Genomic DNA, 21,680 nt, shown 5'->3' with positions numbered 1-21,680 from the left:
ACAGACGTGGAACTGATGATGTTAATGCAGACTATTTAAGAAACTGAGGCTGATCTAAAACATTTCCTTGGATCTAGGACCATTTCGCCTGACTTTTAGGTCCTTCCTCCTCCTAAAGTCCTTTGTATAAGTTAGGAACACCTGACAGAACAGAATTTCAGGAGGTCCCTCAGGTGGGTTTACTTGTGTCTTCTGGTTGTGAGCAGTAAACATGGCTAAAAAGGTTGATGGAATGGTGTTTTAAAACACACACACACACACACACACACACACACACACACACACACACAATTTCTGGTCCTCTTAAGGACAAAAGTATGGGTGTACCTACATGGGGCCAGTGGCGCAATGGATAACGCGTCTGACTACGGATCAGACGATTGTAGGTTTGATTCCTATCTGGCTCGAAAGGGTCATAGGTCCCTGTTTATGGTATTCCTGTGGAATTCTTATTTACCTCAGACTTGTTGTAGGTTCAATATTCTCGAGCACGACTCATCCAGCAGTCGTTCCATGGTAGGGCTGCAGTAATAGGACCACGGCTAGTTAAAAGTTTCTCATTTGCTGCTGGATTCTATGTGAAGGCCGTCATGTGGTGTGCTGCTTTTGTATTTCAACATGGGTCTCTGAGTCTCTAAACTAGGAAAAAATCTTGTTGAGAAAAGTGTGTGTGAGAGGATCTGTGGGTGCAGGCAGGTGTGTGCACTTGAGTGCTGACCCATTTACATGTGTGAGAGAGACAAGCAAATTGCCTGTGGGATGTAGGCCTACAACTGGAACCAAGCAGCCAGGCATAACCACAGGTAAGGAGAGAGGAAGGCAGTTCATTATTAGAGCAGGATCATGAGCATCTTGCCCTGCTCCCTTCTGCCCCGATCGGCCACGATCGGCCAAGACCTCTCTATTAGGGTGGAGGGTGAACATTTCTTGGACCTCAGAAACTGAGGGATGCAGGCCCAATATGTCCTCCAAGGGCCTAGAGGACCCGGTGCCCAATCATGCCTGGTGTTTTTCAGCTTACCCGACCAATCTGGTTGCAAGGCGGATTTTAACAGTACTGCTGAAAAGGGACTCCCAGACAGCCCTGAGGCCATCATTTGCATAGGCCCTCCCCTTCTCTTTGTCTTGCTTCCCACAAAGCAACGCATCGCTGGCAGCAGTATAGATTTGGGGGTTGTGAAGAATAATGACAGGGAGGCTGAAGAAGAGAAAGAAAAGTCCCAGAAGTCCTGCAGGCTTCCTTGCTAAATGCAGCTGGACACATAGAGTGCACCTTCTTTACTGCGAGGTAAATACATTAAAAATGTTGAGGAGAGAAAAATTGAAAAATACACATTAGGAGGAAAGCACTGGAACCTGCTTTATTATTTCAATTAGTCTTGAAAACATAGAACATTTCTCTCCTGAAAGCTGGTAAAAATATGGTACGCTTCACGAATTTGCGTGTCATCCTTGCGCAGGGGCCATGCTAATCTTCTCTGTATCGTTCCAATTTTAGTATATGTGCTGCCGAAGCGAGCACACTTCAGTGATGAACCTACAATGTTTATAAACTCTCTAAATCTACAGTCTCTAGACATAGGGTGGCCTGGCAGAGATGCTCGGATGGCCTGTAAGCATTCAAATCTGAGCCAATGGGCAAAAATGAATGAAGAGTAACAATCCATTATTCTTCACTGCATTTGTGGTCCAAGACTTCACCAATTGGAAGTATGTAGATTATGCCAGGGTTGCAAAGGCTCATGGTTCAGGCTACAGACAAGGAACATTGTGACATCACGCTGCCTGTGGAACAGTGATATTAGAGGTGAAACAGCTGCACAGTAGGTTAGGTGAAGGGCTCTGAGAGTGGAAAGGCAGCATGCCTGGGTCCCTGGACAAGGTGAGCCTATGACAAGGTGTCTGAATTTTCGCCTGTATTGTAATATTAAACACTTTATTGTTGTACCCGCCTGCTGATTAAGAAGTCCTCAAGATCAGCTCCACACAGACGTGGAACTGATGATGTTAATGCAGACTATTTAAGAAACTGAGGCTGATCTAAAACATTTCCTTGGATCTAGGACCATTTCGCCTGACTTTTAGGTCCTTCCTCCTCCTAAAGTCCTTTGTATAAGTTAGGAACACCTGACAGAACAGAATTTCAGGAGGTCCCTCAGGTGGGTTTACTTGTGTCTTCTGGTTGTGAGCAGTAAACATGGCTAAAAAGGTTGATGGAATGGTGTTTTAAAACACACACACACACACACACACACACACACACACACAATTTCTGGTCCTCTTAAGGACAAAAGTATGGGTGTACCTACATGGGGCCAGTGGCGCAATGGATAACGCGTCTGACTACGGATCAGACGATTGTAGGTTTGATTCCTATCTGGCTCGAAAGGGTCATAGGTCCCTGTTTATGGTATTCCTGTGGAATTCTTATTTACCTCAGACTTGTTGTAGGTTCAATATTCTCGAGCACGACTCATCCAGCAGTCGTTCCATGGTAGGGCTGCAGTAATAGGACCACGGCTAGTTAAAAGTTTCCCATTTGCTGCTGGATTCTATGTGAAGGCCGTCATGTGGTGTGCTGCTTTTGTATTTCAACATGGGTCTCTGAGTCTCTAAACTAGGAAAAAATCTTGTTGAGAAAAGTGTGTGTGAGAGGATCTGTGGGTGCAGGCAGGTGTGTGCACTTGAGTGCTGACCCATTTACATGTGTGAGAGAGACAAGCAAATTGCCTGTGGGATGTAGGCCTACAACTGGAACCAAGCAGCCAGGCATAACCACAGGTAAGGAGAGAGGAAGGCAGTTCATTATTAGAGCAGGATCATGAGCATCTTGCCCTGCTCCCTTCTGCCCCGATCGGCCACGATCGGCCAAGACCTCTCTATTAGGGTGGAGGGTGAACATTTCTTGGACCTCAGAAACTGAGGGATGCAGGCCCAATATGTCCTCCAAGGGCCTAGAGGACCCGGTGCCCAATCATGCCTGGTGTTTTTCAGCTTACCCGACCAATCTGGTTGCAAGGCGGATTTTAACAGTACTGCTGAAAAGGGACTCCCAGACAGCCCTGAGGCCATCATTTGCATAGGCCCTCCCCTTCTCTTTGTCTTGCTTCCCACAAAGCAACGCATCGCTGGCAGCAGTATAGATTTGGGGGTTGTGAAGAATAATGACAGGGAGGCTGAAGAAGAGAAAGAAAAGTCCCAGAAGTCCTGCAGGCTTCCTTGCTAAATGCAGCTGGACACATAGAGTGCACCTTCTTTACTGCGAGGTAAATATATTAAAAATGTTGAGGAGAGAAAAATTGAAAAATACATATTAGGAGGAAAGCACTGGAACCTGCTTTATTATTTTAATTAGTCTTGAAAACATAGAAGATTTCTCTCCTGAAAGCTGGTAAAAATATGGAACGCTTCACGAATTTGCGTGTCATCCTTGCGCAGGGGCCATGCTAATCTTCTCTGTATCGTTCCAATTTTAGTATATGTGCTGCCGAAGCGAGCACACTTCATTGATGAACCTACAATGTTTATAAACTCTCTAAATCTACAGTCTCTAGACATAGGGTGGCCTGGCAGAGATGCTCGGATGGCCTGTAAGCATTCAAATCTGAGCCAATGGGCAAAAATGAATGAAGAGTAACAATCCATTATTCTTCACTGCATTTGTGGTCCAAGACTTCACCAATTGGAAGTATGTAGATTATGCCAGGGTTGCAAAGGCTCATGGTTCAGGCTACAGACAAGGAACATTGTGACATCACGCTGCCTGTGGAACAGTGATATTAGAGGTGAAACAGCTGCACAGTAGGTTAGGTGAAGGGCTCTGAGAGTGGAAAGGCAGCATGCCTGGGTCCCTGGACAAGGTGAGCCTATGACAAGGTGTCTGAATTTTCGCCTGTATTGTAATATTAAACACTTTATTGTTGTACCCGCCTGCTGATTAAGAAGTCCTCAAGATCAGCTCCACACAGACGTGGAACTGATGATGTTAATGCAGACTATTTAAGAAACTGAGGCTGATCTAAAACATTTCCTTGGATCTAGGACCATTTCGCCTGACTTTTAGGTCCTTCCTCCTCCTAAAGTCCTTTGTATAAGTTAGGAACACCTGACAGAACAGAATTTCAGGAGGTCCCTCAGGTGGGTTTACTTGTGTCTTCTGGTTGTGAGCAGTAAACATGGCTAAAAAGGTTGATGGAATGGTGTTTTAAAACACACACACACACACACACACACACACACACACACACACACACAATTTCTGGTCCTCTTAAGGACAAAAGTATGGGTGTACCTACATGGGGCCAGTGGCGCAATGGATAACGCGTCTGACTACGGATCAGACGATTGTAGGTTTGATTCCTATCTGGCTCGAAAGGGTCATAGGTCCCTGTTTATGGTATTCCTGTGGAATTCTTATTTACCTCAGACTTGTTGTAGGTTCAATATTCTCGAGCACGACTCATCCAGCAGTCGTTCCATGGTAGGGCTGCAGTAATAGGACCACGGCTAGTTAAAAGTTTCTCATTTGCTGCTGGATTCTATGTGAAGGCCGTCATGTGGTGTGCTGCTTTTGTATTTCAACATGGGTCTCTGAGTCTCTAAACTAGGAAAAAATCTTGTTGAGAAAAGTGTGTGTGAGAGGATCTGTGGGTGCAGGCAGGTGTGTGCACTTGAGTGCTGACCCATTTACATGTGTGAGAGAGACAAGCAAATTGCCTGTGGGATGTAGGCCTACAACTGGAACCAAGCAGCCAGGCATAACCACAGGTAAGGAGAGAGGAAGGCAGTTCATTATTAGAGCAGGATCATGAGCATCTTGCCCTGCTCCCTTCTGCCCCGATCGGCCACGATCGGCCAAGACCTCTCTATTAGGGTGGAGGGTGAACATTTCTTGGACCTCAGAAACTGAGGGATGCAGGCCCAATATGTCCTCCAAGGGCCTAGAGGACCCGGTGCCCAATCATGCCTGGTGTTTTTCAGCTTACCCGACCAATCTGGTTGCAAGGCGGATTTTAACAGTACTGCTGAAAAGGGACTCCCAGACAGCCCTGAGGCCATCATTTGCATAGGCCCTCCCCTTCTCTTTGTCTTGCTTCCCACAAAGCAACGCATCGCTGGCAGCAGTATAGATTTGGGGGTTGTGAAGAATAATGACAGGGAGGCTGAAGAAGAGAAAGAAAAGTCCCAGAAGTCCTGCAGGCTTCCTTGCTAAATGCAGCTGGACACATAGAGTGCACCTTCTTTACTGCGAGGTAAATACATTAAAAATGTTGAGGAGAGAAAAATTGAAAAATACATATTAGGAGGAAAGCACTGGAACCTGCTTTATTATTTCAATTAGTCTTGAAAACATAGAACATTTCTCTCCTGAAAGCTGGTAAAAATATGGTACGCTTCACGAATTTGCGTGTCATCCTTGCGCAGGGGCCATGCTAATCTTCTCTGTATCGTTCCAATTTTAGTATATGTGCTGCCGAAGCGAGCACACTTCAGTGATGAACCTACAATGTTTATAAACTCTCTAAATCTACAGTCTCTAGACATAGGGTGGCCTGGCAGAGATGCTCGGATGGCCTGTAAGCATTCAAATCTGAGCCAATGGGCAAAAATGAATGAAGAGTAACAATCCATTATTCTTCACTGCATTTGTGGTCCAAGACTTCACCAATTGGAAGTATGTAGATTATGCCAGGGTTGCAAAGGCTCATGGTTCAGGCTACAGACAAGGAACATTGTGACATCACGCTGCCTGTGGAACAGTGATATTAGAGGTGAAACAGCTGCACAGTAGGTTAGGTGAAGGGCTCTGAGAGTGGAAAGGCAGCATGCCTGGGTCCCTGGACAAGGTGAGCCTATGACAAGGTGTCTGAATTTTCGCCTGTATTGTAATATTAAACACTTTATTGTTGTACCCGCCTGCTGATTAAGAAGTCCTCAAGATCAGCTCCACACAGACGTGGAACTGATGATGTTAATGCAGACTATTTAAGAAACTGAGGCTGATCTAAAACATTTCCTTGGATCTAGGACCATTTCGCCTGACTTTTAGGTCCTTCCTCCTCCTAAAGTCCTTTGTATAAGTTAGGAACACCTGACAGAACAGAATTTCAGGAGGTCCCTCAGGTGGGTTTACTTGTGTCTTCTGGTTGTGAGCAGTAAACATGGCTAAAAAGGTTGATGGAATGGTGTTTTAAAACACACACACACACACACACACACACACACACACACACACAATTTCTGGTCCTCTTAAGGACAAAAGTATGGGTGTACCTACATGGGGCCAGTGGCGCAATGGATAACGCGTCTGACTACGGATCAGACGATTGTAGGTTTGATTCCTATCTGGCTCGAAAGGGTCATAGGTCCCTGTTTATGGTATTCCTGTGGAATTCTTATTTACCTCAGACTTGTTGTAGGTTCAATATTCTCGAGCACGACTCATCCAGCAGTCGTTCCATGGTAGGGCTGCAGTAATAGGACCACGGCTAGTTAAAAGTTTCTCATTTGCTGCTGGATTCTATGTGAAGGCCGTCATGTGGTGTGCTGCTTTTGTATTTCAACATGGGTCTCTGAGTCTCTAAACTAGGAAAAAATCTTGTTGAGAAAAGTGTGTGTGAGAGGATCTGTGGGTGCAGGCAGGTGTGTGCACTTGAGTGCTGACCCATTTACATGTGTGAGAGAGACAAGCAAATTGCCTGTGGGATGTAGGCCTACAACTGGAACCAAGCAGCCAGGCATAACCACAGGTAAGGAGAGAGGAAGGCAGTTCATTATTAGAGCAGGATCATGAGCATCTTGCCCTGCTCCCTTCTGCCCCGATCGGCCACGACCTCTCTATTAGGGTGGAGGGTGAACATTTCTTGGACCTCAGAAACTGAGGGATGCAGGCCCAATATGTCCTCCAAGGGCCTAGAGGACCCGGTGCCCAATCATGCCTGGTGTTTTTCAGCTTACCCGACCAATCTGGTTGCAAGGCGGATTTTAACAGTACTGCTGAAAAGGGACTCCCAGACAGCCCTGAGGCCATCATTTGCATAGGCCCTCCCCTTCTCTTTGTCTTGCTTCCCACAAAGCAACGCATCGCTGGCAGCAGTATAGATTTGGGGGTTGTGAAGAATAATGACAGGGAGGCTGAAGAAGAGAAAGAAAAGTCCCAGAAGTCCTGCAGGCTTCCTTGCTAAATGCAGCTGGACACATAGAGTGCACCTTCTTTACTGCGAGGTAAATATATTAAAAATGTTGAGGAGAGAAAAATTGAAAAATACATATTAGGAGGAAAGCACTGGAACCTGCTTTATTATTTTAATTAGTCTTGAAAACATAGAAGATTTCTCTCCTGAAAGCTGGTAAAAATATGGAACGCTTCACGAATTTGCGTGTCATCCTTGCGCAGGGGCCATGCTAATCTTCTCTGTATCGTTCCAATTTTAGTATATGTGCTGCCGAAGCGAGCACACTTCATTGATGAACCTACAATGTTTATAAACTCTCTAAATCTACAGTCTCTAGACATAGGGTGGCCTGGCAGAGATGCTCGGATGGCCTGTAAGCATTCAAATCTGAGCCAATGGGCAAAAATGAATGAAGAGTAACAATCCATTATTCTTCACTGCATTTGTGGTCCAAGACTTCACCAATTGGAAGTATGTAGATTATGCCAGGGTTGCAAAGGCTCATGGTTCAGGCTACAGACAAGGAACATTGTGACATCACGCTGCCTGTGGAACAGTGATATTAGAGGTGAAACAGCTGCACAGTAGGTTAGGTGAAGGGCTCTGAGAGTGGAAAGGCAGCATGCCTGGGTCCCTGGACAAGGTGAGCCTATGACAAGGTGTCTGAATTTTCGCCTGTATTGTAATATTAAACACTTTATTGTTGTACCCGCCTGCTGATTAAGAAGTCCTCAAGATCAGCTCCACACAGACGTGGAACTGATGATGTTAATGCAGACTATTTAAGAAACTGAGGCTGATCTAAAACATTTCCTTGGATCTAGGACCATTTCGCCTGACTTTTAGGTCCTTCCTCCTCCTAAAGTCCTTTGTATAAGTTAGGAACACCTGACAGAACAGAATTTCAGGAGGTCCCTCAGGTGGGTTTACTTGTGTCTTCTGGTTGTGAGCAGTAAACATGGCTAAAAAGGTTGATGGAATGGTGTTTTAAAACACACACACACACACACACACACACACACACACACACACACAATTTCTGGTCCTCTTAAGGACAAAAGTATGGGTGTACCTACATGGGGCCAGTGGCGCAATGGATAACGCGTCTGACTACGGATCAGACGATTGTAGGTTTGATTCCTATCTGGCTCGAAAGGGTCATAGGTCCCTGTTTATGGTATTCCTGTGGAATTCTTATTTACCTCAGACTTGTTGTAGGTTCAATATTCTCGAGCACGACTCATCCAGCAGTCGTTCCATGGTAGGGCTGCAGTAATAGGACCACGGCTAGTTAAAAGTTTCTCATTTGCTGCTGGATTCTATGTGAAGGCCGTCATGTGGTGTGCTGCTTTTGTATTTCAACATGGGTCTCTGAGTCTCTAAACTAGGAAAAAATCTTGTTGAGAAAAGTGTGTGTGAGAGGATCTGTGGGTGCAGGCAGGTGTGTGCACTTGAGTGCTGACCCATTTACATGTGTGAGAGAGACAAGCAAATTGCCTGTGGGATGTAGGCCTACAACTGGAACCAAGCAGCCAGGCATAACCACAGGTAAGGAGAGAGGAAGGCAGTTCATTATTAGAGCAGGATCATGAGCATCTTGCCCTGCTCCCTTCTGCCCCGATCGGCCACGATCGGCCAAGACCTCTCTATTAGGGTGGAGGGTGAACATTTCTTGGACCTCAGAAACTGAGGGATGCAGGCCCAATATGTCCTCCAAGGGCCTAGAGGACCCGGTGCCCAATCATGCCTGGTGTTTTTCAGCTTACCCGACCAATCTGGTTGCAAGGCGGATTTTAACAGTACTGCTGAAAAGGGACTCCCAGACAGCCCTGAGGCCATCATTTGCATAGGCCCTCCCCTTCTCTTTGTCTTGCTTCCCACAAAGCAACGCATCGCTGGCAGCAGTATAGATTTGGGGGTTGTGAAGAATAATGACAGGGAGGCTGAAGAAGAGAAAGAAAAGTCCCAGAAGTCCTGCAGGCTTCCTTGCTAAATGCAGCTGGACACATAGAGTGCACCTTCTTTACTGCGAGGTAAATACATTAAAAATGTTGAGGAGAGAAAAATTGAAAAATACACATTAGGAGGAAAGCACTGGAACCTGCTTTATTATTTCAATTAGTCTTGAAAACATAGAACATTTCTCTCCTGAAAGCTGGTAAAAATATGGTACGCTTCACGAATTTGCGTGTCATCCTTGCGCAGGGGCCATGCTAATCTTCTCTGTATCGTTCCAATTTTAGTATATGTGCTGCCGAAGCGAGCACACTTCAGTGATGAACCTACAATGTTTATAAACTCTCTAAATCTACAGTCTCTAGACATAGGGTGGCCTGGCAGAGATGCTCGGATGGCCTGTAAGCATTCAAATCTGAGCCAATGGGCAAAAATGAATGAAGAGTAACAATCCATTATTCTTCACTGCATTTGTGGTCCAAGACTTCACCAATTGGAAGTATGTAGATTATGCCAGGGTTGCAAAGGCTCATGGTTCAGGCTACAGACAAGGAACATTGTGACATCACGCTGCCTGTGGAACAGTGATATTAGAGGTGAAACAGCTGCACAGTAGGTTAGGTGAAGGGCTCTGAGAGTGGAAAGGCAGCATGCCTGGGTCCCTGGACAAGGTGAGCCTATGACAAGGTGTCTGAATTTTCGCCTGTATTGTAATATTAAACACTTTATTGTTGTACCCGCCTGCTGATTAAGAAGTCCTCAAGATCAGCTCCACACAGACGTGGAACTGATGATGTTAATGCAGACTATTTAAGAAACTGAGGCTGATCTAAAACATTTCCTTGGATCTAGGACCATTTCGCCTGACTTTTAGGTCCTTCCTCCTCCTAAAGTCCTTTGTATAAGTTAGGAACACCTGACAGAACAGAATTTCAGGAGGTCCCTCAGGTGGGTTTACTTGTGTCTTCTGGTTGTGAGCAGTAAACATGGCTAAAAAGGTTGATGGAATGGTGTTTTAAAACACACACACACACACACACACACACACACACACAATTTCTGGTCCTCTTAAGGACAAAAGTATGGGTGTACCTACATGGGGCCAGTGGCGCAATGGATAACGCGTCTGACTACGGATCAGACGATTGTAGGTTTGATTCCTATCTGGCTCGAAAGGGTCATAGGTCCCTGTTTATGGTATTCCTGTGGAATTCTTATTTACCTCAGACTTGTTGTAGGTTCAATATTCTCGAGCACGACTCATCCAGCAGTCGTTCCATGGTAGGGCTGCAGTAATAGGACCACGGCTAGTTAAAAGTTTCCCATTTGCTGCTGGATTCTATGTGAAGGCCGTCATGTGGTGTGCTGCTTTTGTATTTCAACATGGGTCTCTGAGTCTCTAAACTAGGAAAAAATCTTGTTGAGAAAAGTGTGTGTGAGAGGATCTGTGGGTGCAGGCAGGTGTGTGCACTTGAGTGCTGACCCATTTACATGTGTGAGAGAGACAAGCAAATTGCCTGTGGGATGTAGGCCTACAACTGGAACCAAGCAGCCAGGCATAACCACAGGTAAGGAGAGAGGAAGGCAGTTCATTATTAGAGCAGGATCATGAGCATCTTGCCCTGCTCCCTTCTGCCCCGATCGGCCACGATCGGCCAAGACCTCTCTATTAGGGTGGAGGGTGAACATTTCTTGGACCTCAGAAACTGAGGGATGCAGGCCCAATATGTCCTCCAAGGGCCTAGAGGACCCGGTGCCCAATCATGCCTGGTGTTTTTCAGCTTACCCGACCAATCTGGTTGCAAGGCGGATTTTAACAGTACTGCTGAAAAGGGACTCCCAGACAGCCCTGAGGCCATCATTTGCATAGGCCCTCCCCTTCTCTTTGTCTTGCTTCCCACAAAGCAACGCATCGCTGGCAGCAGTATAGATTTGGGGGTTGTGAAGAATAATGACAGGGAGGCTGAAGAAGAGAAAGAAAAGTCCCAGAAGTCCTGCAGGCTTCCTTGCTAAATGCAGCTGGACACATAGAGTGCACCTTCTTTACTGCGAGGTAAATATATTAAAAATGTTGAGGAGAGAAAAATTGAAAAATACATATTAGGAGGAAAGCACTGGAACCTGCTTTATTATTTTAATTAGTCTTGAAAACATAGAAGATTTCTCTCCTGAAAGCTGGTAAAAATATGGAACGCTTCACGAATTTGCGTGTCATCCTTGCGCAGGGGCCATGCTAATCTTCTCTGTATCGTTCCAATTTTAGTATATGTGCTGCCGAAGCGAGCACACTTCATTGATGAACCTACAATGTTTATAAACTCTCTAAATCTACAGTCTCTAGACATAGGGTGGCCTGGCAGAGATGCTCGGATGGCCTGTAAGCATTCAAATCTGAGCCAATGGGCAAAAATGAATGAAGAGTAACAATCCATTATTCTTCACTGCATTTGTGGTCCAAGACTTCACCAATTGGAAGTATGTAGATTATGCCAGGGTTGCAAAGGCTCATGGTTCAGGCTACAGACAAGGAACATTGTGACATCACGCTGCCTGTGGAACAGTGATATTAGAGGTGAAACAGCTGCACAGTAGGTTAGGTGAAGGGCTCTGAGAGTGGAAAGGCAGCATGCCTGGGTCCCTGGACAAGGTGAGCCTATGACAAGGTGTCTGAATTTTCGCCTGTATTGTAATATTAAACACTTTATTGTTGTACCCGCCTGCTGATTAAGAAGTCCTCAAGATCAGCTCCACACAGACGTGGAACTGATGATGTTAATGCAGACTATTTAAGAAACTGAGGCTGATCTAAAACATTTCCTTGGATCTAGGACCATTTCGCCTGACTTTTAGGTCCTTCCTCCTCCTAAAGTCCTTTGTATAAGTTAGGAACACCTGACAGAACAGAATTTCAGGAGGTCCCTCAGGTGGGTTTACTTGTGTCTTCTGGTTGTGAGCAGTAAACATGGCTAAAAAGGTTGATGGAATGGTGTTTTAAAACACACACACACACACACACACACACACACACACACACACACACAATTTCTGGTCCTCTTAAGGACAAAAGTATGGGTGTACCTACATGGGGCCAGTGGCGCAATGGATAACGCGTCTGACTACGGATCAGACGATTGTAGGTTTGATTCCTATCTGGCTCGAAAGGGTCATAGGTCCCTGTTTATGGTATTCCTGTGGAATTCTTATTTACCTCAGACTTGTTGTAGGTTCAATATTCTCGAGCACGACTCATCCAGCAGTCGTTCCATGGTAGGGCTGCAGTAATAGGACCACGGCTAGTTAAAAGTTTCTCATTTGCTGCTGGATTCTATGTGAAGGCCGTCATGTGGTGTGCTGCTTTTGTATTTCAACATGGGTCTCTGAGTCTCTAAACTAGGAAAAAATCTTGTTGAGAAAAGTGTGTGTGAGAGGATCTGTGGGTGCAGGCAGGTGTGTGCACTTGAGTGCTGACCCATTTACATGTGTGAGAGAGACAAGCAAATTGCCTGTGGGATGTAGGCCTACAACTGGAACCAAGCAGCCAGGCATAACCACAGGTAAGGAGAGAGGAAGGCAGTTCATTATTAGAGCAGGATCATGAGCATCTTGCCCTGCTCCCTTCTGCCCCGATCGGCCACGATCGGCCAAGACCTCTCTATTAGGGTGGAGGGTGAACATTTCTTGGACCTCAGAAACTGAGGGATGCAGGCCCAATATGTCCTCCAAGGGCCTAGAGGACCCGGTGCCCAATCATGCCTGGTGTTTTTCAGCTTACCCGACCAATCTGGTTGCAAGGCGGATTTTAACAGTACTGCTGAAAAGGGACTCCCAGACAGCCCTGAGGCCATCATTTGCATAGGCCCTCCCCTTCTCTTTGTCTTGCTTCCCACAAAGCAACGCATCGCTGGCAGCAGTATAGATTTGGGGGTTGTGAAGAATAATGACAGGGAGGCTGAAGAAGAGAAAGAAAAGTCCCAGAAGTCCTGCAGGCTTCCTTGCTAAATGCAGCTGGACACATAGAGTGCACCTTCTTTACTGCGAGGTAAATACATTAAAAATGTTGAGGAGAGAAAAATTGAAAAATACATATTAGGAGGAAAGCACTGGAACCTGCTTTATTATTTCAATTAGTCTTGAAAACATAGAACATTTCTCTCCTGAAAGCTGGTAAAAATATGGTACGCTTCACGAATTTGCGTGTCATCCTTGCGCAGGGGCCATGCTAATCTTCTCTGTATCGTTCCAATTTTAGTATATGTGCTGCCGAAGCGAGCACACTTCAGTGATGAACCTACAATGTTTATAAACTCTCTAAATCTACAGTCTCTAGACATAGGGTGGCCTGGCAGAGATGCTCGGATGGCCTGTAAGCATTCAAATCTGAGCCAATGGGCAAAAATGAATGAAGAGTAACAATCCATTATTCTTCACTGCATTTGTGGTCCAAGACTTCACCAATTGGAAGTATGTAGATTATGCCAGGGTTGCAAAGGCTCATGGTTCAGGCTACAGACAAGGAACATTGTGACATCACGCTGCCTGTGGAACAGTGATATTAGAGGTGAAACAGCTGCACAGTAGGTTAGGTGAAGGGCTCTGAGAGTGGAAAGGCAGCATGCCTGGGTCCCTGGACAAGGTGAGCCTATGACAAGGTGTCTGAATTTTCGCCTGTATTGTAATATTAAACACTTTATTGTTGTACCCGCCTGCTGATTAAGAAGTCCTCAAGATCAGCTCCACACAGACGTGGAACTGATGATGTTAATGCAGACTATTTAAGAAACTGAGGCTGATCTAAAACATTTCCTTGGATCTAGGACCATTTCGCCTGACTTTTAGGTCCTTCCTCCTCCTAAAGTCCTTTGTATAAGTTAGGAACACCTGACAGAACAGAATTTCAGGAGGTCCCTCAGGTGGGTTTACTTGTGTCTTCTGGTTGTGAGCAGTAAACATGGCTAAAAAGGTTGATGGAATGGTGTTTTAAAACACACACACACACACACACACACACACACACACACACACAATTTCTGGTCCTCTTAAGGACAAAAGTATGGGTGTACCTACATGGGGCCAGTGGCGCAATGGATAACGCGTCTGACTACGGATCAGACGATTGTAGGTTTGATTCCTATCTGGCTCGAAAGGGTCATAGGTCCCTGTTTATGGTATTCCTGTGGAATTCTTATTTACCTCAGACTTGTTGTAGGTTCAATATTCTCGAGCACGACTCATCCAGCAGTCGTTCCATGGTAGGGCTGCAGTAATAGGACCACGGCTAGTTAAACGTTTCTCATTTGCTGCTGGATTCTATGTGAAGGCCGTCATGTGGTGTGCTGCTTTTGTATTTCAACATGGGTCTCTGAGTCTCTAAACTAGGAAAAAATCTTGTTGAGAAAAGTGTGTGTGAGAGGATCTGTGGGTGCAGGCAGGTGTGTGCACTTGAGTGCTGACCCATTTACATGTGTGAGAGAGACAAGCAAATTGCCTGTGGGATGTAGGCCTACAACTGGAACCAAGCAGCCAGGCATAACCACAGGTAAGGAGAGAGGAAGGCAGTTCATTATTAGAGCAGGATCATGAGCATCTTGCCCTGCTCCCTTCTGCCCCGATCGGCCACGATCGGCCAAGACCTCTCTATTAGGGTGGAGGGTGAACATTTCTTGGACCTCAGAAACTGAGGGATGCAGGCCCAATATGTCCTCCAAGGGCCTAGAGGACCCGGTGCCCAATCATGCCTGGTGTTTTTCAGCTTACCCGACCAATCTGGTTGCAAGGCGGATTTTAACAGTACTGCTGAAAAGGGACTCCCAGACAGCCCTGAGGCCATCATTTGCATAGGCCCTCCCCTTCTCTTTGTCTTGCTTCCCACAAAGCAACGCATCGCTGGCAGCAGTATAGATTTGGGGGTTGTGAAGAATAATGACAGGGAGGCTGAAGAAGAGAAAGAAAAGTCCCAGAAGTCCTGCAGGCTTCCTTGCTAAATGCAGCTGGACACATAGAGTGCACCTTCTTTACTGCGAGGTAAATATATTAAAAATGTTGAGGAGAGAAAAATTGAAAAATACATATTAGGAGGAAAGCACTGGAACCTGCTTTATTATTTTAATTAGTCTTGAAAACATAGAACATTTCTCTCCTGAAAGCTGGTAAAAATATGGAACGCTTCACGAATTTGCGTGTCATCCTTGCGCAGGGGCCATGCTAATCTTCTCTGTATCGTTCCAATTTTAGTATATGTGCTGCCGAAGCGAGCACACTTCATTGATGAACCTACAATGTTTATAAACTCTCTAAATCTACAGTCTCTAGACATAGGGTGGCCTGGCAGAGATGCTCGGATGGCCTGTAAGCATTCAAATCTGAGCCAATGGGCAAAAATGAATGAAGAGTAACAATCCATTATTCTTCACTGCATTTGTGGTCCAAGACTTCACCAATTGGAAGTATGTAGATTATGCCAGGGTTGCAAAGGCTCATGGTTCAGGCTACAGACAAGGAACATTGTGACATCACGCTGCCTGTGGAACAGTGATATTAGAGGTGAAACAGCTGCACAGTAGGTTAGGTGAAGGGCTCTGAGAGTGGAAAGGCAGCATGCCTGGGTCCCTGGACAAGGTGAGCCTATGACAAGGTGTCTGAATTTTCGCCTGTATTGTAATATTAAACACTTTATTGTTGTACCCGCCTGCTGATTAAGAAGTCCTCAAGATCAGCTCCACACAGACGTGGAACTGATGATGTTAATGCAGACTATTTAAGAAACTGAGGCTGATCTAAAACATTTCCTTGGATCTAGGACCATTTCGCCTGACTTTTAGGTCCTTCCTCCTCCTAAAGTCCTTTGTATAAGTTAGGAACACCTGACAGAACAGAATTTCAGGAGGTCCCTCAGGTGGGTTTACTTGTGTCTTCTGGTTGTGAGCAGTAAACATGGCTAAAAAGGTTGATGGAATGGTGTTTTAAAACACACACACACACACACACACACACACACACACACACACAATTTCTGGTCCTCTTAAGGACAAAAGTATGGGTGTACCTACATGGGGCCAGTGGCGCAATGGATAACGCGTCTGACTACGGATCAGACGATTGTAGGTTTGATTCCTATCTGGCTCGAAAGGGTCATAGGTCCCTGTTTATGGTATTCCTGTGGAATTCTTATTTACCTCAGACTTGTTGTAGGTTCAATATTCTCGAGCACGACTCATCCAGCAGTCGTTCCATGGTAGGGCTGCAGTAATAGGACCACGGCTAGTTAAAAGTTTCTCATTTGCTGCTGGATTCTATGTGAAGGCCGTCATGTGGTGTGCTGCTTTTGTATTTCAACATGGGTCTCTGAGTCTCTAAACTAGGAAAAAATCTTGTTGAGAAAAGTGTGTGTGAGAGGATCTGTGGGTGCAGGCAGGTGTGTGCACTTGAGTGCTGACCCATTTACATGTGTGAGAGAGACAAGCAAATTGCCTGTGGGATGTAGGCCTACAACTGGAACCAAGCAGCCAGGCATAACCACAGGTAAGGAGAGAGGAAGGCAGTTCATTATTAGAGCAGGATCATGAGCATCTTGCCCTGCTCCCTTCTGCCCCGATCGGCCACGATCGGCCAAGACCTCTCTATTAGGGTGGAGGGTGAACATTTCTTGGACCTCAGAAACTGAGGGATGCAGGCCCAATATGTCCTCCAAGGGCCTAGAGGACCCGGTGCCCAATCATGCCTGGTGTTTTTCAGCTTACCCGACCAATCTGGTTGCAAGGCGGATTTTAACAGTACTGCTGAAAAGGGACTCCCAGACAGCCCTGAGGCCATCATTTGCATAGGCCCTCCCCTTCTCTTTGTCTTGCTTCCCACAAAGCAACGCATCGCTGGCAGCAGTATAGATTTGGGGGTTGTGAAGAATAATGACAGGGAGGCTGAAGAAGAGAAAGAAAAGTCCCAGAAGTCCTGCAGGCTTCCTTGCTAAATGCAGCTGGACACATAGAGTGCACCTTCTTTACTGCGAGGTAAATATATTAAAAATGTTGAGGAGAGAAAAATTGAAAAATACATATTAGGAGGAAAGCACTGGAACCTGCTTTATTATTTTAATTAGTCTTGAAAACATAGAACATTTCTCTCCTGAAAGCTGGTAAAAATATGGAACGCTTCACGAATTTGCGTGTCATCCTTGCGCAGGGGCCATGCTAATCTTCTCTGTATCGTTCCAATTTTAGTATATGTGCTGCCGAAGCGAGCACACTTCATTGATGAACCTACAATGTTTATAAACTCTCTAAATCTACAGTCTCTAGACATAGGGTGGCCTGGCAGAGATGCTCGGATGGCCTGTAAGCATTCAAATCTGAGCCAATGGGCAAAAATGAATGAAGAGTAACAATCCATTATTCTTCACTGCATTTGTGGTCCAAGACTTCACCAATTGGAAGTATGTAGATTATGCCAGGGTTGCAAAGGCTCATGGTTCAGGCTACAGACAAGGAACATTGTGACATCACGCTGCCTGTGGAACAGTGATATTAGAGGTGAAACAGCTGCACAGTAGGTTAGGTGAAGGGCTCTGAGAGTGGAAAGGCAGCATGCCTGGGTCCCTGGACAAGGTGAGCCTATGACAAGGTGTCTGAATTTTCGCCTGTATTGTAATATTAAACACTTTATTGTTGTACCCGCCTGCTGATTAAGAAGTCCTCAAGATCAGCTCCACACAGACGTGGAACTGATGATGTTAATGCAGACTATTTAAGAAACTGAGGCTGATCTAAAACATTTCCTTGGATCTAGGACCATTTCGCCTGACTTTTAGGTCCTTCCTCCTCCTAAAGTCCTTTGTATAAGTTAGGAACACCTGACAGAACAGAATTTCAGGAGGTCCCTCAGGTGGGTTTACTTGTGTCTTCTGGTTGTGAGCAGTAAACATGGCTAAAAAGGTTGATGGAATGGTGTTTTAAAACACACACACACACACACACACACACACACACACACACACAATTTCTGGTCCTCTTAAGGACAAAAGTATGGGTGTACCTACATGGGGCCAGTGGCGCAATGGATAACGCGTCTGACTACGGATCAGACGATTGTAGGTTTGATTCCTATCTGGCTCGAAAGGGTCATAGGTCCCTGTTTATGGTATTCCTGTGGAATTCTTATTTACCTCAGACTTGTTGTAGGTTCAATATTCTCGAGCACGACTCATCCAGCAGTCGTTCCATGGTAGGGCTGCAGTAATAGGACCACGGCTAGTTAAACGTTTCTCATTTGCTGCTGGATTCTATGTGAAGGCCGTCATGTGGTGTGCTGCTTTTGTATTTCAACATGGGTCTCTGAGTCTCTAAACTAGGAAAAAATCTTGTTGAGAAAAGTGTGTGTGAGAGGATCTGTGGGTGCAGGCAGGTGTGTGCACTTGAGTGCTGACCCATTTACATGTGTGAGAGAGACAAGCAAATTGCCTGTGGGATGTAGGCCTACAACTGGAACCAAGCAGCCAGGCATAACCACAGGTAAGGAGAGAGGAAGGCAGTTCATTATTAGAGCAGGATCATGAGCATCTTGCCCTGCTCCCTTCTGCCCCGATCGGCCACGATCGGCCAAGACCTCTCTATTAGGGTGGAGGGTGAACATTTCTTGGACCTCAGAAACTGAGGGATGCAGGCCCAATATGTCCTCCAAGGGCCTAGAGGACCCGGTGCCCAATCATGCCTGGTGTTTTTCAGCTTACCCGACCAATCTGGTTGCAAGGCGGATTTTAACAGTACTGCTGAAAAGGGACTCCCAGACAGCCCTGAGGCCATCATTTGCATAGGCCCTCCCCTTCTCTTTGTCTTGCTTCCCACAAAGCAACGCATCGCTGGCAGCAGTATAGATTTGGGGGTTGTGAAGAATAATGACAGGGAGGCTGAAGAAGAGAAAGAAAAGTCCCAGAAGTCCTGCAGGCTTCCTTGCTAAATGCAGCTGGACACATAGAGTGCACCTTCTTTACTGCGAGGTAAATATATTAAAAATGTTGAGGAGAGAAAAATTGAAAAATACATATTAGGAGGAAAGCACTGGAACCTGCTTTATTATTTTAATTAGTCTTGAAAACATAGAACATTTCTCTCCTGAAAGCTGGTAAAAATATGGAACGCTTCACGAATTTGCGTGTCATCCTTGCGCAGGGGCCATGCTAATCTTCTCTGTATCGTTCCAATTTTAGTATATGTGCTGCCGAAGCGAGCACACTTCATTGATGAACCTACAATGTTTATAAACTCTCTAAATCTACAGTCTCTAGACATAGGGTGGCCTGGCAGAGATGCTCGGATGGCCTGTAAGCATTCAAATCTGAGCCAATGGGCAAAAATGAATGAAGAGTAACAATCCATTATTCTTCACTGCATTTGTGGTCCAAGACTTCACCAATTGGAAGTATGTAGATTATGCCAGGGTTGCAAAGGCTCATGGTTCAGGCTACAGACAAGGAACATTGTGACATCACGCTGCCTGTGGAACAGTGATATTAGAGGTGAAACAGCTGCACAGTAGGTTAGGTGAAGGGCTCTGAGAGTGGAAAGGCAGCATGCCTGGGTCCCTGGACAAGGTGAGCCTATGACAAGGTGTCTGAATTTTCGCCTGTATTGTAATATTAAACACTTTATTGTTGTACCCGCCTGCTGATTAAGAAGTCCTCAAGATCAGCTCCACACAGACGTGGAACTGATGATGTTAATGCAGACTATTTAAGAAACTGAGGCTGATCTAAAACATTTCCTTGGATCTAGGACCATTTCGCCTGACTTTTAGGTCCTTCCTCCTCCTAAAGTCCTTTGTATAAGTTAGGAACACCTGACAGAACAGAATTTCAGGAGGTCCCTCAGGTGGGTTTACTTGTGTCTTCTGGTTGTGAGCAGTAAACATGGCTAAAAAGGTTGATGGAATGGTGTTTTAAAACACACACACACACACACACACACACACACACACACACACACACAATTTCTGGTCCTCTTAAGGACAAAAGTATGGGTGTACCTACATGGGGCCAGTGGCGCAATGGATAACGCGTCTGACTACGGATCAGACGATTGTAGGTTTGATTCCTATCTGGCTCGAAAGGGTCATAGGTCCCTGTTTATGGTATTCCTGTGGAATTCTTATTTACCTCAGACTTGTTGTAGGTTCAATATTCTCGAGCACGACTCATCCAGCAGTCGTTCCATGGTAGGGCTGCAGTAATAGGACCACGGCTAGTTAAAAGTTTCTCATTTGCTGCTGGATTCTATGTGAAGGCCGTCATGTGGTGTGCTGCTTTTGTATTTCAACATGGGTCTCTGAGTCTCTAAACTAGGAAAAAATCTTGTTGAGAAAAGTGTGTGTGAGAGGATCTGTGGGTGCAGGCAGGTGTGTGCACTTGAGTGCTGACCCATTTACATGTGTGAGAGAGACAAGCAAATTGCCTGTGGGATGTAGGCCTACAACTGGAACCAAGCAGCCAGGCATAACCACAGGTAAGGAGAGAGGAAGGCAGTTCATTATTAGAGCAGGATCATGAGCATCTTGCCCTGCTCCCTTCTGCCCCGATCGGCCACGATCGGCCAAGACCTCTCTATTAGGGTGGAGGGTGAACATTTCTTGGACCTCAGAAACTGAGGGATGCAGGCCCAATATGTCCTCCAAGGGCCTAGAGGACCCGGTGCCCAATCATGCCTGGTGTTTTTCAGCTTACCCGACCAATCTGGTTGCAAGGCGGATTTTAACAGTACTGCTGAAAAGGGACTCCCAGACAGCCCTGAGGCCATCATTTGCATAGGCCCTCCCCTTCTCTTTGTCTTGCTTCCCACAAAGCAACGCATCGCTGGCAGCAGTATAGATTTGGGGGTTGTGAAGAATAATGACAGGGAGGCTGAAGAAGAGAAAGAAAAGTCCCAGAAGTCCTGCAGGCTTCCTTGCTAAATGCAGCTGGACACATAGAGTGCACCTTCTTTACTGCGAGGTAAATATATTAAAAATGTTGAGGAGAGAAAAATTGAAAAATACATATTAGGAGGAAAGCACTGGAACCTGCTTTATTATTTTAATTAGTCTTGAAAACATAGAACATTTCTCTCCTGAAAGCTGGTAAAAATATGGAACGCTTCACGAATTTGCGTGTCATCCTTGCGCAGGGGCCATGCTAATCTTCTCTGTATCGTTCCAATTTTAGTATATGTGCTGCCGAAGCGAGCACACTTCATTGATGAACCTACAATGTTTATAAACTCTCTAAATCTACAGTCTCTAGACATAGGGTGGCCTGGCAGAGATGCTCGGATGGCCTGTAAGCATTCAAATCTGAGCCAATGGGCAAAAATGAATGAAGAGTAACAATCCATTATTCTTCACTGCATTTGTGGTCCAAGACTTCACCAATTGGAAGTATGTAGATTATGCCAGGGTTGCAAAGGCTCATGGTTCAGGCTACAGACAAGGAACATTGTGACATCACGCTGCCTGTGGAACAGTGATATTAGAGGTGAAACAGCTGCACAGTAGGTTAGGTGAAGGGCTCTGAGAGTGGAAAGGCAGCATGCC

General features: G+C 45.6%; 11 non-coding genes across 11 annotated transcripts; all 11 read right to left on the bottom strand.

The window, feature by feature from the left end:
* Positions 1-1,415: 1,415 nt before the first annotated feature.
* On the bottom strand, positions 1,416-1,522 carry LOC146820026 (U6 spliceosomal RNA). The gene has a single exon (XR_014965341.1). It is a non-coding gene; the product is annotated as a U6 spliceosomal RNA (small nuclear RNA).
* A 1,871-nt stretch (positions 1,523-3,393) lies between these two features.
* LOC146820025 (U6 spliceosomal RNA) lies at positions 3,394-3,500 on the bottom strand. Its single transcript, XR_014963983.1, has one exon. It is a non-coding gene; the product is annotated as a U6 spliceosomal RNA (small nuclear RNA).
* Positions 3,501-5,379: 1,879 nt separating this feature from the next.
* On the bottom strand, positions 5,380-5,486 carry LOC146820024 (U6 spliceosomal RNA). Its single transcript, XR_014965340.1, has one exon. It is a non-coding gene; the product is annotated as a U6 spliceosomal RNA (small nuclear RNA).
* Positions 5,487-7,351: 1,865 nt separating this feature from the next.
* Positions 7,352-7,458, bottom strand: LOC146820023 (U6 spliceosomal RNA). The gene has a single exon (XR_014963972.1). It is a non-coding gene; the product is annotated as a U6 spliceosomal RNA (small nuclear RNA).
* Positions 7,459-9,335: 1,877 nt separating this feature from the next.
* Positions 9,336-9,442, bottom strand: LOC146820022 (U6 spliceosomal RNA). The gene has a single exon (XR_014965339.1). It is a non-coding gene; the product is annotated as a U6 spliceosomal RNA (small nuclear RNA).
* A 1,869-nt stretch (positions 9,443-11,311) lies between these two features.
* LOC146820021 (U6 spliceosomal RNA) lies at positions 11,312-11,418 on the bottom strand. Its single transcript, XR_014963961.1, has one exon. It is a non-coding gene; the product is annotated as a U6 spliceosomal RNA (small nuclear RNA).
* A 1,879-nt stretch (positions 11,419-13,297) lies between these two features.
* On the bottom strand, positions 13,298-13,404 carry LOC146820020 (U6 spliceosomal RNA). The gene has a single exon (XR_014965338.1). It is a non-coding gene; the product is annotated as a U6 spliceosomal RNA (small nuclear RNA).
* Positions 13,405-15,279: 1,875 nt separating this feature from the next.
* LOC146820019 (U6 spliceosomal RNA) lies at positions 15,280-15,386 on the bottom strand. The gene has a single exon (XR_014963950.1). It is a non-coding gene; the product is annotated as a U6 spliceosomal RNA (small nuclear RNA).
* Positions 15,387-17,261: 1,875 nt separating this feature from the next.
* LOC146820018 (U6 spliceosomal RNA) lies at positions 17,262-17,368 on the bottom strand. The gene has a single exon (XR_014963939.1). It is a non-coding gene; the product is annotated as a U6 spliceosomal RNA (small nuclear RNA).
* A 1,875-nt stretch (positions 17,369-19,243) lies between these two features.
* LOC146820017 (U6 spliceosomal RNA) lies at positions 19,244-19,350 on the bottom strand. The gene has a single exon (XR_014963928.1). It is a non-coding gene; the product is annotated as a U6 spliceosomal RNA (small nuclear RNA).
* Positions 19,351-21,229: 1,879 nt separating this feature from the next.
* LOC146820016 (U6 spliceosomal RNA) lies at positions 21,230-21,336 on the bottom strand. The gene has a single exon (XR_014963916.1). It is a non-coding gene; the product is annotated as a U6 spliceosomal RNA (small nuclear RNA).
* Positions 21,337-21,680: the final 344 nt, after the last annotated feature.

This window comes from Triturus cristatus, chromosome 6, assembly GCF_964204655.1.
Source record: "Triturus cristatus chromosome 6, aTriCri1.1, whole genome shotgun sequence".
In the NCBI taxonomy this organism is placed as follows: Eukaryota; Metazoa; Chordata; class Amphibia; order Caudata; family Salamandridae; genus Triturus; species Triturus cristatus.
The sequence above is the reverse complement of the archived record's forward strand: the minus strand, read 5'-3'. Positions and strand labels throughout refer to the sequence as shown.